Source organism: Jaculus jaculus, chromosome 13 (genome assembly GCF_020740685.1).
Source record: "Jaculus jaculus isolate mJacJac1 chromosome 13, mJacJac1.mat.Y.cur, whole genome shotgun sequence".
NCBI classification, from domain to species: Eukaryota; Metazoa; Chordata; class Mammalia; order Rodentia; family Dipodidae; genus Jaculus; species Jaculus jaculus.
This window is the reverse complement of record NC_059114.1, coordinates 68,503,600-68,520,818: the sequence shown is the minus strand read 5'-3', so window position 1 is coordinate 68,520,818 and position 17,219 is coordinate 68,503,600. Positions and strand designations below refer to the sequence as shown.

At 44.1% G+C, this 17,219-nt stretch overlaps 1 protein-coding gene across 2 annotated transcripts in view; it reads right to left on the bottom strand.

The window, feature by feature from the left end:
• Fyb1 (FYN binding protein 1) overlaps positions 1 to 17,219 on the bottom strand; it is a 168,720-nt gene that overhangs the window by 106,400 nt on the left and 45,101 nt on the right. The gene's annotated exons all lie outside the window — the stretch shown is intronic.

Here is a 17,219-nt window from a genome sequence, read left to right as displayed (position 1 = left end):
CACACGGCTACGCTTTCTTCAAGGGCTTCCTGCACCAGGCCTGGGGGCCTGCTGATGGGGCCGGGATCTCTTGCGACATCTCAGTTCCTCTATGGCAACATGAGCTGTCAGAGTTGTTTTGAAAGGGTGGGGGCCTATTGTGCATATATTTTTGTTATTCATCTTACAAGGACTTGCTCAGTTTTGCTGACATGAGAACTTAACCTGTTTTTCTCTCCTCTCACTCTCTAGCTGCCGTGTTAGGTTTTTCTCTGACTTTATATTTGCCCACCTTTTGTTTCATTTGAAAATATATGGAAGTGACGAACCAATGAATTCTTAAATATTTTACAACTGAGACTCTTTAAAAAATATATTTTATTTTTATTGATTTATTTGAGAGAGAGAGCGAACGGGCGCACCATCTCCAGCAAATAAACTTCCGTGCGCCACCTTGAGCATCTGGCTTACGTGGGTCCTGCAGAATAGAACCTGGGTCCTTTGGCTTTGCAGGCAAGCAAGCGTCTTAACTGCTGAGCCATTCCTCCAGCCCACAACTGAGACTCTTACATGGGAACTAAACTTAAAAATGGAAGTAGATTCCTCTGTTAACTCAGGCTGTGTGCTTTTCACACAGGCATACTTAGGGTCACTGTGCTTCGCAAGAGTTTTCTCATTGCTATCTGCAATTGTGATCTGTTTGCTGTCAGAAAGATGTGGCTCAGACCCTCTTACAATAAGAGAATGGAGTTTTCTAATCACTTATAAATACTGAGTACTGATGATCTGTTAACAGGCCAAGGGGTAGAGGCATGCAGAGAAGGGGCTGGCTGGGTATTCGTATCTCTAGACCTTTCTTTCTGTCTTGTTTCTTCCACAATGATTTGTATCAGTTCTCTGAGGTCCTGCTACATGGTCACTGTCCTCCTTGCTGAGAATTAGGGTACTGCTTAGCAAAGGTAGCAGGCACCCATCTTTCAGTATGAGTATATTCTAGCTTAATTAGGGAGAACTAATGGTATGTTTACTATTTTTCTCAAAAGTAAGGACTTGATATTTTCAAGTGCTTTCCTTTCTTTTTTTTTTTTTTTTTCTTTTTGGTTTTTCAAGGTAGGGTCTCGCTCTAGTCCAGGCTGACCTGGAATTCACTATATAGTCTCAGGGTGGCCTTGAACTCTTGGCGATCCTCCTACCTTGGCCTCCCGAGTGCTGGGATTAAAGGCATGCGCCACCACGCCCAGCACTTCAAGTGCTTTTCAAAACACTGGAAAACTTGAAGATTTAAAAAACAATACCACTGAAGTTAACACATGTATCTGTGACATCTTTTCATGTGTTGAATTTCACATAGAACATGTTCATGCACTTTGTGGACCCCGCCACACACACGGGCACATTTCAACTTGCAGGCTCCGCTCAAATACCACAAAAGCAGACACTGTACAGCTGGGAAGGTTTGCTCGTGTTTCCTAACTCATGTATAGCACTTCAAGTGCTTACACACACCTCCACGTTTGTTCTTTTTTCTTTCTTTCTTTTAATTTTTAAAATGCATTTATTTATTTGTGTGTGCGTCTCTTGCTGCTGCAAACAAATGTAGAGGTTTGCTCCAATTTTACATCTGGTTTACATGGATGGCTTGAGAATTGAACCTTAGTGCGCACATGCACACAGCACACATTAATAAAAATTTTTAAAAATTAAAAAAATAAAAAAGTGGGCTGGAGAGATGGCTTAGTGGTTAAGTGCTTGCCATTAAAGCCTAAGGACCCAGGTTCAAGGCTCTATTCCCCAGGACTCATGTTAGCCAGATGCACAAGGGGGCGCACGCATCTGGAGTTCGTTTTTAGTGGCTGGAAGCCCTGGTGGGCCCATTCTCTCTCTATCTGCCTCTTTCTCTCTTCCTCTTTGTCACTCTCAAATAAATAAAATAAAAATGAACAAAAAATAAAAATAAATAAAAATAAAAAAGTAGTCCGGGCGTGGTGGCGCATGCCTTTAATCCCAGCACTCGGGAGGCAGAGGTAGGAGGAGTGCCATGAGTTCGAGGCCACCCTGAGACTACATAGTTAATTCCAGGTCAGTCTGGACCAGAGTGAGACCCTACCTCGAAAAACCAAAAATAAATAAAATAAAAATAAAAAAGTACAAAATACTGCAGTAGGGAGTGTAGCTCAGTGGTAGAACCTGCAGTCAGAACAAACAGCACCCTGGGTTTAATATCCAGCATACATGCATGCACGCTTATGCATGCGCACATGCACACACACCAGTTATAAAAACTTGCTCTGCACCTGGAAGGAAGTCTCTTTCTGAGGAGGAAGTCTTTGATTTTCAACTTTTTCTATATTTTGTAATTTATATTTAGATATATAATTTATTTTAGATTTATAACACAAGGCTTCATGGCAAAATGCCTAAAAGCCTAGACCCAGAAGCCAGACGGTCTGGTTAGGGTCTTATTAGCCGTTACCTCGGGTAGGGACTATAAATGAGTTTGTTTACCTCCATACTACAAACAAGAAAAAAGAAGAGTGTGTCAGCACCTAGACAATATTTCTTATTTTTATGCCAAAATGAAACTTTACAAATCATTTAGTCTCTTCTCACTGCATTGGTGAGCAGACAGACTCCTACCTTGTTACAGCAAACCCTAGAAATACCCTAAACCATTGTCAAACTCCAAGTCATATTTTCAGTTTAGAAAATATGGAAGTTGGGGATTTGGGATTGGAGATTAGTCTTTTGGCTACCAATCCAGACCCAGGTGGCCCTCCCTGCCTGTTGTGTCTATTTTAAAGGCACAGGCTCTGACGTCATCAAGACTTTGCCACTTACCACATCATCAAGACTTTGCCACTTACCAGGTGATTAGCAAGTTGCTGATCTTTCTAAGTTTCAATTTTTTTCATTTCTTTTTCTTTTTTGGGGGGGGGTAGTGGTGGTTTACAAGGTAGGGTCTTGCTCTAGCTCAGGCTGACCTGGAATTTACTATGCAGTCTCAGGGTGGCCTTGAACTCACAGCGATCCTCCTACCTCTGATTCCTGAGTGCTGAGACTAAAGGCATGTGCCTCCACACCCAGCATGTGTGTGTTATTTGTGTGTGTGTGTGTGAGAGAGAGAGAGAGAGAGAGAGAGAGAGAGAGAGAGAGAATGGGTAGGCCAGGGCCTGTAGGCATTGTAAAGATACTCCCGATGCATACACTCCCATTTGCATCTGGCTTACATGGGTTCTGGGGATTCAAAACTAGGTTCTTAGGCTTCACAGGCAAGAGCCATAACTACTAAGCCATTTCTCCAATCCTAACTCTGATTTTTTTTTCCTTTGCCCATCAGATTGTATTGCTGCTGAGTATTTGTAAAACTTTTATTTCCACTGCTACACTACTTTTGTGTTCTCAGGGCCTTGACCCACACGACCACTGACTTATATAACTGGCCCTTCTACTTATTTTTATATATTTATTTGCAAGCAGAGAGAGGGAGAGAGAGTGAAAGTGAGAGAAAGATAGAGAAAGAGACAGAGAGAGAGAGAGAAAAAATGGGCACTTCAAGGCTTCCACCCACTGCAAACAAACTCCAGATGTATGTGACATTTTCTACATCTGGCTTTACATGGGTACTGGGGAATCGAACCTTAGGCTTTGCAGGCAAGCCCCTTAACCACTGAGTCATCTCTCCAGAAGATGAGGCATGTTGCCATCTGGGAGATGTTAGTCTTACAATGCTTCAGATAAACTGAACGCCTCCCCCTGTGACTTGAATGTCCTTGCCAGTCATTGAGGGCTCGTCATCATCACCCCAGGAGGTCATGCTCACACAATGTGCACTAGCTATTTTCCAAATTGCTGGGACCAAATACATGACAAGAAGCAACTCTAGAGAGAATTTATTTTGAGAGGCATGGTAACAAACCAGTCAGAGTCTGACAAGCCTGGTCAAACTGTGTCCTCAGTTAGGAAGCAGAGATGAATACTGGTACCCAACAACCTTCTTCCTTTTTCTTTTTTTGTTTTTTTGAGGTTGGGTCTCATTCTGGTCCAGGCTGACCTGGAATTTACTATGTAGTCTCAGGGTGGCCTCAAACTCACGGCCATCCTCCTACCTCTGCCTCCCAAGTGCTGGGATTAAAGGCATGCGCCACCACGCCTGGCCCTTTTTCTTTTTATTCAGTCTGAGACCCCATTCTGCGAGGTGGTGTCACCCACATTCAGGACAAGTCTCGTCCCACAAGTAAATTCTCTCTAGAAATACACTAACAGACACACCTAGTGCTGACCTTCACTAATATTTTAGGCATATTTAATCGTCAAGTTAACAATTAAATTAACCATTAAGTTGGGTGTGGTGGTGCAAACCATTAGTCCCAGTACTCAGTAGGCAGACTGACTGGAGGAATGGCTTAGCAATTAAGGCACTTGCCTGTCAAGCCTATGGACCCAGAACCCACATAAGGTGGCATATGTATCTGGAGTTTGTTTCCAGTGGCTAGAGGCTCTGATGCACCCATTCTCTCTCTCTCTCTCTCTCACAAATAAATAAGTAAACAGGAAAAAACAAAGCTAGATTTGGGGCTAGGGAGATGGCTCACTGGTTGAAGATGCTTGCTTACAAAGCCTGCTGGCCCAGGATCAATGCCTCAGTACCCATATAAAGCCAAATGCACAAACTGGTGCATGTGTCTGGAGTTCATTTGTAGCAGTTAGAAGCCTGGCACATCCACACTCTCCCCCTTCTCTCTTTCTCTGTGAAATAAATAAATTTTAACTATTTATTCATTTAAAAGAGAGAGTGAGAGAAAGATAGAAAGAGAGAGAGGATGGGCACTCTAGGGCCTCCAGCCACTGCAAACAAACTCCAGATGCACGCACCACCTTATGCATCTGGCTTTACATGGGTACTGGGACATGAAACTTGGGTCCTTAGACTTTGCAGGCAAGGGCCTTAAGCACTAAGCCATCTCTCTAGCCCAACTGATTATTTTTAGAAAGCTAGGTTTTACCACATTAAGATGTGTCATATCATGTCTGCGATTAAAGCAAGAGAAGGAATCCTCTCTACAGATGGCATTCCTCTTCTCGGGGAAGGGCCCAGGCAAGCAGAAAATAACCTGTATTCACTTCTTCTCCTGACTGCATGCAATGCCTTAGTCATGATGGATTCATAAATGAATAACAATTGTTTACCCAGATTATTTCTTTAAAATTTGTTAATAAATTTTTGCCATGTGTGGTGGGTTTTTCTTGTTTTCTTTTAATTAATATGTTGAAATAATGTTATTTATTACTACTCATGACTTCCTTGGTCTGAATCACTAGTTCTCATCAAACACATCCATTCCCAACACTACCACTATTGCTCACTTCAGGACCGTAAGTACAATGGCATCAAAGGACAACATGAGACTCTGAAGGGACTGTTGTACACAGGACAAAGCCAGTTGTAGTCCTTTCCAAAGTCCCTTTGACTATAGTCAAGGAGCATGAAGAGTGTTGGAAGAAGGCAATGATGCTATGCAGGAGAAGCCCACCTTCGACGGGGCAATGATGATGTTTAAATATACAACAGAACGGGCTGGAAAGATGGCTTAGCAGTTAAGGCATTTGCCTGCAAAGCCAAAGGATCCCAGTTCGGTTCCCCAGGACCCATGTAAGCCAGCTGCACAAGGGGGCGCATGTATCTGGAGTCCGTTTGCAGTGGCAAGAGGCCCTGGCATGCTCATTCTCTCTTTCTCTCTCTCTCTTTGTGTGTTTGCAAATATATATAATTTTGGGGGACTGGAGAGATGGCTTAGCGGTTAAGCACTTGCCTGTGAAGCCTAAGGACCCCGGCTTGAGGCTCGGTTCCCCAGGTCCCACGTTAACCAGATGCACAAGGGGGCGCATGCGTCTGGAGTTCGTTTGCAGAGGCTGGAAGCCCTGGCGCACCCATTCTCTCTCTCTCTCTCTATCTGTCTTTCTCTCTGTGTCTGTTGCTCTCAAATAAATAAATTTAAATATATATATTATATATTTTATATATATATATAATTTTGCTCTGTCAAGGACTGACCAGGAGACACGAATAGACTGGGGAGATAGAACCATCTTTCCCATGCTGGAGAAACTTTCCAACTTTTAAGCAGGAAGCGGCTAATGAATATAGAGTAGACTCAAGTAGTCCAAACTTTCTTAGAATTCAGCCCAAGTCTGCATCGTCTAGATGGAAGAAAACAACATTATGCTCTCCATGACCAAGCCCACCTCTGCTCCTCAAAGTGCACATGCGTGCATGTGCACACACACACACACACACACACACACACACACATCCTACCTCTTCTCATTAAAGGGACTTGACCTATTATATCTAGTGCATTTGGAGAAAGGAATAATTATTGTTATTATTATTTTTGTTTTAAGGTAGGGTCTGACTGTAGCCCAGGCTGACCTGGAATTTACTATGTAGTCTCAGGGTGGCCTCCAACCTCCTACCGCTGCCTCCTGCGTGCTGGGATTAAAGATGTGTACCACCTTGCCTGGCTGGAATTTTATTTTTAATCTAAAATACTCTTTAGGGCCAGAGAGATTGCTTAGCAGTTAAGTGCTTGCCTGTGAAGCCTAAGGACCCCGATTCGAGGCTTGATTCCCCAGGACCCATGTTAGCCAGATGCACAAGGGGGCGCACACATCTGGAGTTCGTTTGCAGTGCCTGGAGGCCCTGGCGCACCCATTCTCTCTCCCTCTCTTTATTTTCCTCTTTCTCTCTCTGTCACTCTCAAATAAATGAATAAAATGACAAAAAATTAAAATACTCTTAAAACATTATTGTCAGAAATTACATAATAAAGTTATAAAGTTAAAGTGAATGGAAGCTGGCTGAATATATAATTCTGTGATAAGATGTTACCCAACAATGATAGATGATAAGCTCCAAACTTACAATGAGATATTTCTCTCTTCTCCATTTGTACTGCGGATCATAATTTGTATGTTTTGTGTGCGTGTGTGTGCGCTGTTTAATTAGTGAGATATCAATGCAGGGACATGGTTTGATTTTTCCCTCTTCAATACTGCAGTTCCCCTTCATACAAACTCTTCCTTCAGGCCTGACACTTTCTCCTATAATACACAGCCATTAGATTGGCTGGTGGGCCAGGTTGACTAGAATTTCACTGCGACGGATTACACAGATGGTAGTTGGAAAATGATTTCTTTGCCTTCCTTGCTGACCCCATTCTGCGATCTCTAACAAGGTCTCTATTCCATTGTCAATGGGCCGTGATGGGTCCCAGTTGGCTGAGCTTGGGGGTGGAGTAAAGCCTCTCTCAACAGGATGTGGGAACTTGTTTCTCACCACAAATTGAGTTCCTGGGGGCAGGGGCAGGCTTCTGCAGATGCTGGGCGAGGACGCGGGCAGGAGGAGCTGGCGGCGGAAGCCACAGGGCCGGCGGGGTTGAGCTCTTTGACTTGGGAAGGAAGAGGTGCAATTGAGCTTCAGCCAGCCAGTGCCGTCAGCGTCCTGTCTCCAGCGGCAGATGCTGTGAGGTGGAACCGGAGCAAACACGTGGCGCACGTGGCTTCCTGGGTGCTGTGTGTGTACCCGGCCCCTTCTCGGGGAGCTGGCCGGAGTACCCTGACAGCAAAGCTGTGCGGGTGCCACGCCCTTCTTGTACTTCTTGTACTGTCATCCCACACGTGCTGCTCGCGCGCGTCCTCACTTCTACTGTCTCAATAAAGGAAGCCGAGTTAGCAATCCAGAAAGCTTAGGTGGTGACGGCTAGCTCCTGGGGGCTGTTGCAGTGTATTGTCCGGTGCACTGCGCAATATGATTTGGGGGTACCCTCTCTCTTGAAAGACCAGGAGCATAGAAATCCCCATACTTCCAAAAATTAGAAACTTAAGACTTTCTATTTTCTGTTATATATTGATATAGCTCCTGTACAAGTATGGTTTTAACTTTAGTCATGATCTCCAATGACTTCAATATAAATGACCAAGAAAGGTAAATATATGACTTCTGTGTGTTTCTGAAACCTGTCATGCTATTCATGGTTGACTTTTTAAATATTTACTTATTTCACAGAGAGAGAAAGATGCAGATAGAGAGAGAATGGGCATGCCAGGGCCTCCAGCTGCTGCAAACTAACTCCAGACATGTGGCACTGTAGCAGACAGCTTCAGGTTCACTGAGATGAACTTCCAGACCAAGCACAGTTATGGAGGAAGGGATTTATTGAAGCTTACAGATCCAGGGGAAGTTCCATAATGGGAGAAGAAGCTGGCCTGCTTTCACAGTAGAGAGAGAGAAGCACAAGCCAAAAAGCCAAAAGCCACAGCACACTTCAGGAACTCCAGCTAGGCACACTTTGCATCTCTTTAGATTGAAATCTGGAACCCACCACCACACCTTAAGATCCACCCAGTGACATTGCCTCCAGCCAGGTGGCTGCAGATGCAAACTACAAACAAATAAAAAACTGAATATATTGGGGGCTATCTATTCAAACCACCACAGGCACCTTGTGCAGCTGGCTTACGTGGGTAGTGGGTAGTGGAAGCTGGGTCCTTAGGCATTGCAGGCAAGTGCCTTAACTGCTTAGCCATCTCTCCAGCACCTGGATGGTGTTTTGAAACATCACTTTACAGAATACAACAGTGAGGGTGCTTTTGGTTTCGATCTGTCACCTTGCTCTACAGCCCTGTCCCATTGTGCCTCTTCTCTTTTTTTTTTTTTTGAGGCAAGCCCAACAGACAGGCCTTTTTATTTTTTAATATGAGAGAGAGTGGGGGAGGGGGACTTGGTGCACCAGGGCCTCCAGCCACTGCAATCGAATTCCAGACGTGTGCGCCCCCTTGTGTGCTTGTGGGTCATTGCGTGTTTGCATGGCTTTGTGCATCTGGAGAGTCCAACACGAGTCCTTAGGCTTTGCAGGCAAGTGCCTTAACTACTAAGCCATCTCTCCAGCCCCCCTTCTCCTTTTGAGTGTTGAAGGAAATTTGCACAGTATCTAGGATCACCTTGCACCCCCACTTCACTTTCTCTCTCCCCTGAGGCACACAGTGACAATCCTGGGAGGCAGGGGGTTGGTAGTGAGCAGCTTCTCTGTTTCAGCACAACAGGGCTGTTCACTGGGCTGTCCTTTTCTCTTTAGACTTGTAATGTTCCCCATTCTGAGCCTTCTGTGCCACAGCTCTCGCTTGCAGCACCTAACAACCTGAAGGGCTTCATGACTTCAGTTGCCCTGGGCTCTCATTCATTCATGTAGTCATCAGTTCGTTGAATCTGAGAGCTCTACACACTCCCGGCTCAAGTGGGACTTTGCCACTTCCTACTTTGTTATCTGTGCTTTATTCCCCTCACCTATTCGGAGGTACAAACCACCTTAAGCAAGTCCACAAGTTCACACAGCTGGTAAAAAATTCTGCACTTCATTATTTTATATCTTTTACTATTAGAACTAATAAGTACATCCTACAGCAACATTTTGTGTGCAAATTTTTCTTTTTTCTTTCTTTCTTTCTCCCCCCCCACCCCAAGATAGGGTTTTCCTCTAGCCAAGGCTGACCTGGAATTCACTATGTATCTCAGGGTGGCCTCAGACTCACAGCAATCCTACCACTACCTCCAAGTGCTGGAAAGGTGTGTACCCCCCGCGCCAGGCTTTGTGTGTAAATTTTCCATCTAGTTCTCTCAGTGTATCTAGGATCACCTAAAGTTATTGATTCTTAATGTTCATGTTCTCACATGGTGTAAGCTGGGTGTGGTGGCATACTCCTTTCTTCCTAGCACTCGGGAGGCAGAGGTAGGAGGATTGTTGTAAGTTGGAGGCCAGCCTGAGATGGCATAGTGAATTCCAGATCAACCTAGGCTAGAGTGAGACCCTATCTAAAAAAAAAATGGCATATAGCATGAGAGATGGCTTAGTGGTTAAGATGCTTGCTTGCAAAGCCAAAGGACCCAGGTTCAATTCTCCAGAACCTATGTAAGCCAGATGCACAAGGGGGTACATGTGCCTGATGTTCACTTGCAGTAGCTAGAGACCCTGATATGTCTATTTTCCCTTTCTCTTTCTCTATCTGCCTCTCTATCTCTCTCAAATAAATTGAAAAAGTTAGACTCTATCTATGGTTGATTTAAAGAATAGAAATAAAAAGTGAAACCTACCAAACCTTTTGTTTTAGGGTTTTGTAAGTACTGAATAGCTTTTGGGAAGCATAAAAGTATTACAAAGAGAGATATTCATTGATTTTGAATACATTTTCTTCTGATCAAAATGTTTGAACACATCCATTCAGGTGACTGTTATCATAACAGCAGAAGCAACAATTTTGGTGAGGCTTTGGAGAAAGTGAGCCCTTGTGCACTGCTGGTGAGAACATAAAATGGTACAACAGTGGTAGACAAGAGTCTCAGGGCTCTTCAGGAAACTTAAACATGGATTGTCATATTGTAGTAGTCAGCCTCAGTGGCTGGGATGAACTTTCAAACCCGGCACAGTTATGGAGGAAGGGATTTATTGAAGCTTACAGCTTCCGGGGAAGTTCCGTAATGGCGGAAGAAGCTGGCCCCCTTTCACAGGTCCATGAGAGAAATAAAACAAGCAATCACCACCAGTACAAGCCAACCTACTTCAGGAACTCAGGCAAAGCTCTAGCACTTTGTGTACCTTTGGCTGGAAATTCCAGATCTGCACCCACATCTTAGGGCAGCACCCTGGGTCCACCCACAGTGACACCTCCTCCAGCCAGCAGGCTGCTGGAGATCTAAATGACAAGCTTTCAGAAACTCCTGACGGTACTGTGGGATGTCCATTCAAACTACCACACTTATGATCCAGCAATTCCACTTCTGGCTGTGTGCCCCACACCACCCCACAAAAAAATTGGAAAGCAGGGACCACAATGGATATTTACAAACACATGTTTGCAGCAGCTTTGGTCAGAGCATCCAAAAGAGAAGCAACTCAACCGTCTGCAGATGGACAGATGGATGAACAAAAGGTGATGTCTACATGCATTGGAATATTATCCAGACATCTCTATCACACCTTCCAAGGCTCAGGGCCCATTGCAGAAGAGGTGGCAGAAAGAATGCAAGAGCCAAAGGAAGGTAGGTCTGCTTACAACGCACTCTTCCAGACACAAAGTGGTTTGGATATCCATGACCTCACAGCACCTGACACTACCTACACAAGACCCTCAAAAAAAAGATGATGACATTCTCTCTCTCCCTCTCTCTTCCTCTTTCTCTCTGTGTCATTCTCAAATAAATAAATAAACCAAAAAAATTAAAAAATAAACTGAGAGGGGGAGGAGACATGATGGAGAGTTGATTTATGCTGGGGAGAGTGAGGGTGGGGAGGGGATTATCATAGTTGATTGTCTATAATTATAGAAGTTGTCAATAATAAAAATATTAAAGGGCTGGAGAGATGCCTTAGCGGTTAAGCGCTTGCCTATGAAGCCTAAGGACCCTGGTTCAAGGCTCGATTTCCCAGGACCACAAGGGGGCGCACACGTCTGGAGTTCATTTGCAGTAGCTGGAGGTCCTGGTGTGCCCATTCTCTCTCTGCCTCTTTCTCTCTGTCTGTTGCTGTCAAATAAATAAATAAAAATAAGCAAAAAATATTTAAAAAATTAAAACATAAAAGAATAGGGCTGGAGAGATGGCTTAACGGTTAAGGCATTTGCCTGCAAAGCCAAAGGACCTTGGTTCAATTCCCCAGGACCCACATAAACCAGATGCACAAGGTTGTGTGTGTGTCTGGAGTTAATTTGCAGTGGCTGAAGGCCTTGGCACACCAATTTCTCTTTCTACCCCTTTCTCACTCTCAAATAAATCAATAAAAAGGAATATTATTCAGTCTTAAAGAGGAAGAAATTCTGACATGTTCTATAACTTGAACATTATACTAAATGAACTTAAACTTAATTTAACTTAAACATACTAACTTACCTTAAACTTAACTTGAACTTAAACTTAATTTGAGCTTAAACTTAAAGTAAGTGAACTAATCTGGTGTGGAAGAACACCGCATGATTCCATTGATACAAGGCACTTATGAGGAGTCAGTGTCATGTAGGCAGGAAGCGTGGTGGTAGTCCGGGGCTATGTGGGACAGAAGGGACAGTTATTGCTTCATGGATAGAGTTTCAGTTTGGAAGAGGAAATGGTCCTGGGTTGGATAGTGGTGATGGTTGCACAGCAGTATGGACGTATAGGACACATTGCACACTGAACAGTAATTACAGTGGCAAATTTTATGTTATGTCTGCTTTACCATAATCTGAAAATGAGTTAACTCAGTGTATTGAGAAGCATTAAGTTAAATTTAATAGACATTTTAACTTAACAATAGGCCATGGGCTGGAGGTGGTTAAGGCACTTGCCTGTGAAGCCTAAGGACTCAGGTTTGATTCCCCAGAGCCCAAGTAAGCCAGATGCAGATGGTGGCACATGTGTCTGGAGTTCATTTGCAGTGGCAGGAGGTCCTGGTGCACTCATTGTCTCTCTCTCAAGTAAATAAATAAGGTGGGCCAACGTAAGCACATGTCGCAAGGACTAAGGTAGTTGACTGACGTTTTAGCCAGTCTCCTGTGAGGTGAAGAAGGGCAAAGCCGAGGATAAGGAGCACTGTGCACAGCGACATCACCCTGGGGATTTTTCTTTCTTTGCTTTTCCTTCCATTTCTTTTTAATCTCAAAATATTATGGTATTGAACAAAGCCCATGAGGTATTGGACTAGTCCTCGGTCTTCTTCACATGAAGCCAAACCGGCCCTGAGGAACATGAGAGCATTGTGTCACAGAGGGCGTAACGGGTACCCTTTGAAGTCTAAAGGTGTGCATTAAATCACGGGATAAGTTCCTGGTGTCGTAGCGCATGGGCTCCAGCCCTTAAGAAGAATGGAAGTTGCTAAGTGTGGTGGCGCACGCCTTTAATCCCAGCACTTGGGAAGCAGAGGCAGGAGGATCGTCGTGAGTTTGAGACCACCCTGAGACTGCATAGTGAACTGCAGGTCAACCTGGACTACAGCAAAACCCTATCTTGAAAAAAAAAAATGAAGAAGAATGGAAGTTGAAACAGACTGTTTTGAGAAAGGTGACTGGACAAGAGGGCCTGCACTGGAATGGAAGGAGAACAGGGATCTTCCTCCTTCATTTCTACCACTACCTGATGCCAGAGCTTGCGAGCTCAGCAAGGGAACACAGTAGGCAGTGGCTACTTGGATCCCATGAGGGCAGCTCCAGACCACTCCAGAGCTGGTAGGCTGGTAGTGTCAGGGAATGGAAGGCTTGCCATAGAAATGGACACAAATGGTTCCTAAGCAGACTGTTTCCCGGGTTCTGTGACTTCCCCAAGACTGTCCTCATCCTATTTTCAAGAACCACAATGACATGGTTAGTGATGAGTGAGAAGTCAAAGACTCAAAGTTCCAAGTGCAGTAAATTAACTTCTGACATTGTACTGGTGTCTACAGTTCTGCGACAGAGGAGACTTTGCCACAGTCTCAAAGGTGGGGCCCGTCAACATCATATAGGTGGCTTCCTGTAGCTCTGGCTGTTCCCACATTTGTTTCTAGACACTGAAAGCTTTCTGTCTCATGGTACAGCCATTAGCAGCAGGCATGGCAGGGAAGGGAATGCCATGCCTCTCATGACCTAGTGTGTTCACTAGGTAGGCTGATGTGATCATAGATCAGCCTGATGTCTCCAACTCCAGACTTGAGGCATTGGGTTAATGTCTGCATTAATGACCACCTCCATGTCTGCATCCAGAAGCTGGAAGATGCTCATTTGGACTATCACCTTCTAGAATGTTCCACCCTTCACAGATCATCACAAAGCCTCTGCCATTCAATGACCCAAATACCAGTTGACCAACATGACCTAGTGCTGTGTTTTGGAGAAAGCTGGTCTCGTAGACAGCTTCCGGTTGTTGGGATGAACTTCCGGATCAGACACAGTTTATAGGAGGAATGGAATTTATCTGAAGCTTACAGATTGGGGGGGGGCTCCATTAATGGCAGAAGAAACCTGCCCTTTCACAGGTCCACACACACAGAGGAAAAAATAATACCATTCTCAGCACAAACAAGCAAGCACATTCCAGAAGCCCCATAATTCAGGTACTATGCTACTTTCAGACTGGCGTTCCACGTATGCCCTCACACCTTAGGGTAGGACCCTAGGATCCGCTCACAGTGACACCGAGTTATAAGCTCTAATAAGACTCCCGAATCTATTGGGGGATATCCATTCAAACTACCATATTTAGGTTTCTCACTGTAATCAAGCATCTGGGCCTAAGTTGATTTCTCAATCAGACCTCTGAATCCAGAAATCACTGCCATTTGAGGTCACAGTGCTTAGTATGAAAGAAGCCATCCTCTTGATAATCTTTCCACGTGGTTCTATTCTCCATGCTCCTACAGACATCCTCCCAGTGACTCTTCTCTTTTTATTATTATTATTTATTTTGAGAGAGAGGGAGAGAATGGGCACGTCAGTGCCTCGGGTATGGCTAACAAACCCCAGATGCATGCGCCCCCTTGTGGTGCACGTGCAACATTGCATGCTTTGTGTCACTGCATCTGGCTGTGTGGGACCCGGATATTTGAACTTGTGTTCTTGGGCTTCGCAGGCAAGCACCTCAACTGCTAAGCTATCTCTCCAGCCCAGATTCTTCTCTTCTTGCTCCCACCCTGCACAACTCTGCTCAGCTGAGCTATGCAGCTGTTGCTGGGTCTGGTCTATACAGTTAGTCATCTAAACATTTTCTCTCCAAGTTGTACGTGCTGTGTGCCCTGACTCATTTTTCTGTGCTAGCCTGAGGGTTTCTTTCTACCACTGGCCAGAGGTGCAAGTGTATTGTGATTTGAATATAAAATGTCCACATAAGCTCCTGCCACTGGGCCTCTCCCACAATGAAACTTCCTCTTGAAATCACAAGTTGAAAATAAACCCTCTCCTTTTTAAGTTGCTTCTGGACAGACATTTATTCACAGCCACAAGAAGGTACACGGTATAAACTAGGAAGGAGTGGCACTGGGATACTGGATCATAACGGCTCTTATCCTCACATCTTTACTGATTAACTGCTGCCAAAATTATTTCAGGAACTCAGTGGCAAGAACTGGGGTACTTCTGTGGGGTAACATGGACTTAGCATGAGTGAAAAGGATAAAGGTGCCCCTGTCAGTTACAAGTCTATACGATTTTTCTCTATCTGAATTACTATTTTTTTTTCGAGCATGGTCTCATTCTAGCCCAGGCTGACCTAGAACTCACTCCATCGTAACCTCAGATTGGCCTTGAGCTCATGGTGATCCTCCTACCTCAGGCTCTTGAATGCTAGGATTAAAGGCATGTGCCACCACACCCAGCTCAGTTTTTTTCTCTGTCTTCTACTGTAGTAGGTTTAATAACAGCATTTTCCCAAGCCAATTAGTCTGCTCATCTGAATGTGTTTCTGCAGAAATTTAGAAACAGCTGGTAATAGTGATACTGTTTATGAGCCGTAAGGACAACCAAGGTCATTACAGTCCCCCCCCCAAATGTCTACAATACAATGTTGAAATGTTTTCATAAGATTTATTGTAACTTGGCCTGGAGAGATGGCTTAGTGGTTAAGGCACTTGTCTGCAAAGCCAAAGGACCCAGGTTCGATTCCCCAGTATCCATGTAAGCAAGACACACAAGGTGGCACATGCATCTGGAGCTTATTTGCAGTGGCTAGAGGCCTTGGTGTACCCATTCTCTCTCTTTATCTGATTCTTCCTCCCTCTCTTTCTAAAATAAATAAGAATGTTTTTTTAAATTTTACTTTAACTTGCTCTAAGATTAATGCAACTTGAAAACATTAATAAATTGCATGAGAAAAATAATAGAATTTCCCAAGGATTATGCTGTGTCTTGGAACCTGCAAACATGGCCTTTATTAAGAAAAGGATGTTTGCCTATGTAATTAAGGATCATGCAATGAAAGCGTCCAGTTACCATTAAGACCAGTAAGTGTCTCTCTAAGGCACAGAACAGAGAACAGAGACAGTCATTTAAAGATGGGAAGAGACTGAAATGAGAAAGCCCCAAGCTAGGAAACAGCTGTGGGCCACCAGAAGGTAGAAGAAATGTGAAGTGCATTCTCTTTTCAGCCTTTGAGGGAGCTTAGTCCTGGTGACACCTTGACTTCAGACTGAGTAGAGATGAAATTTCTGTTGATGTAAGCCACACAACTCATGGTACTTTGTGACAACAGTCACTGGATACCAATATATCCCCAATCACAAACTCAAAGTATTTTTGTGCTACATTCTACTAATGTCCAAGTGTTTACATGGATTAAATTTAGAAAGGAGCAAAATTTCATTTCCTGATTAACTTTATTGACTATTCCAACCCTTCTTCTTATCCTTAGTAGCTGTATAAGAAATACCCAGGAGGGCTGGAGAGATGGCTTAGTGGATAAGGCACTTGCCTGCAAAGCTAAAGGACCCGTGTTTGATTTTCTAGTACCCATATGCAGCGGCTGGAGGCCCTGGGATGCCCATTCTTTCTCTCTCTGTCTTTCCAATAAATAAAATAGAAATAAAATGTTTTGTTTATTTATTTATTTTTATTTATTTATTTGAGAGAGAGAGACAGAGAGAGAATGGGCATGCCAGGGCCTTTAGCCACTGCAAACGAACTCCAGACACATGCGCCCCCCCCCTTATGCATCTGGCTTACATGGGTCCTGGGGAATCAAACTGGGGTCCTTTGGCTTTGCAGACAAATGCCTTTACTGCTAATCCATGTCTCCAGCCCAGTGTTTTATTTTTATTTTTTTTTAATAAAAAAAGAAATATCCAAGATAGGCCAAGCCCAAGAAAGGAGATTAAAAATTGGCCTTACAGTCAGGTCAGCTTTATAAAAAATATTTTTATTTTATTTTATTTATTTGCTAGCATTGAGAGAGAGAGAGAGAATGAGAATGGGCACGCCAGGGCCCTCTGCCCCTGCAAACAAACTCCAGATGCACGTTCTGCTTTTGTGCAACCACGTTTTAAGTGGGCACTGGGGAATTGAACCCTGGGTTGTTAGGCTTTGCAGCAAGTGGCTGACCACTGAACTATCTCTCCAGCCCCAGGCTCGTTTTAAATGGTGGTCCTGGCTTAGAGTAACAGTGAGAAACAACAATGCCACCCTCAAACATCAGGGAACACAGAGCGTTTCATTTTATAAGAAGTGGGGTAAAGACGCACAGTGGGACACACTGT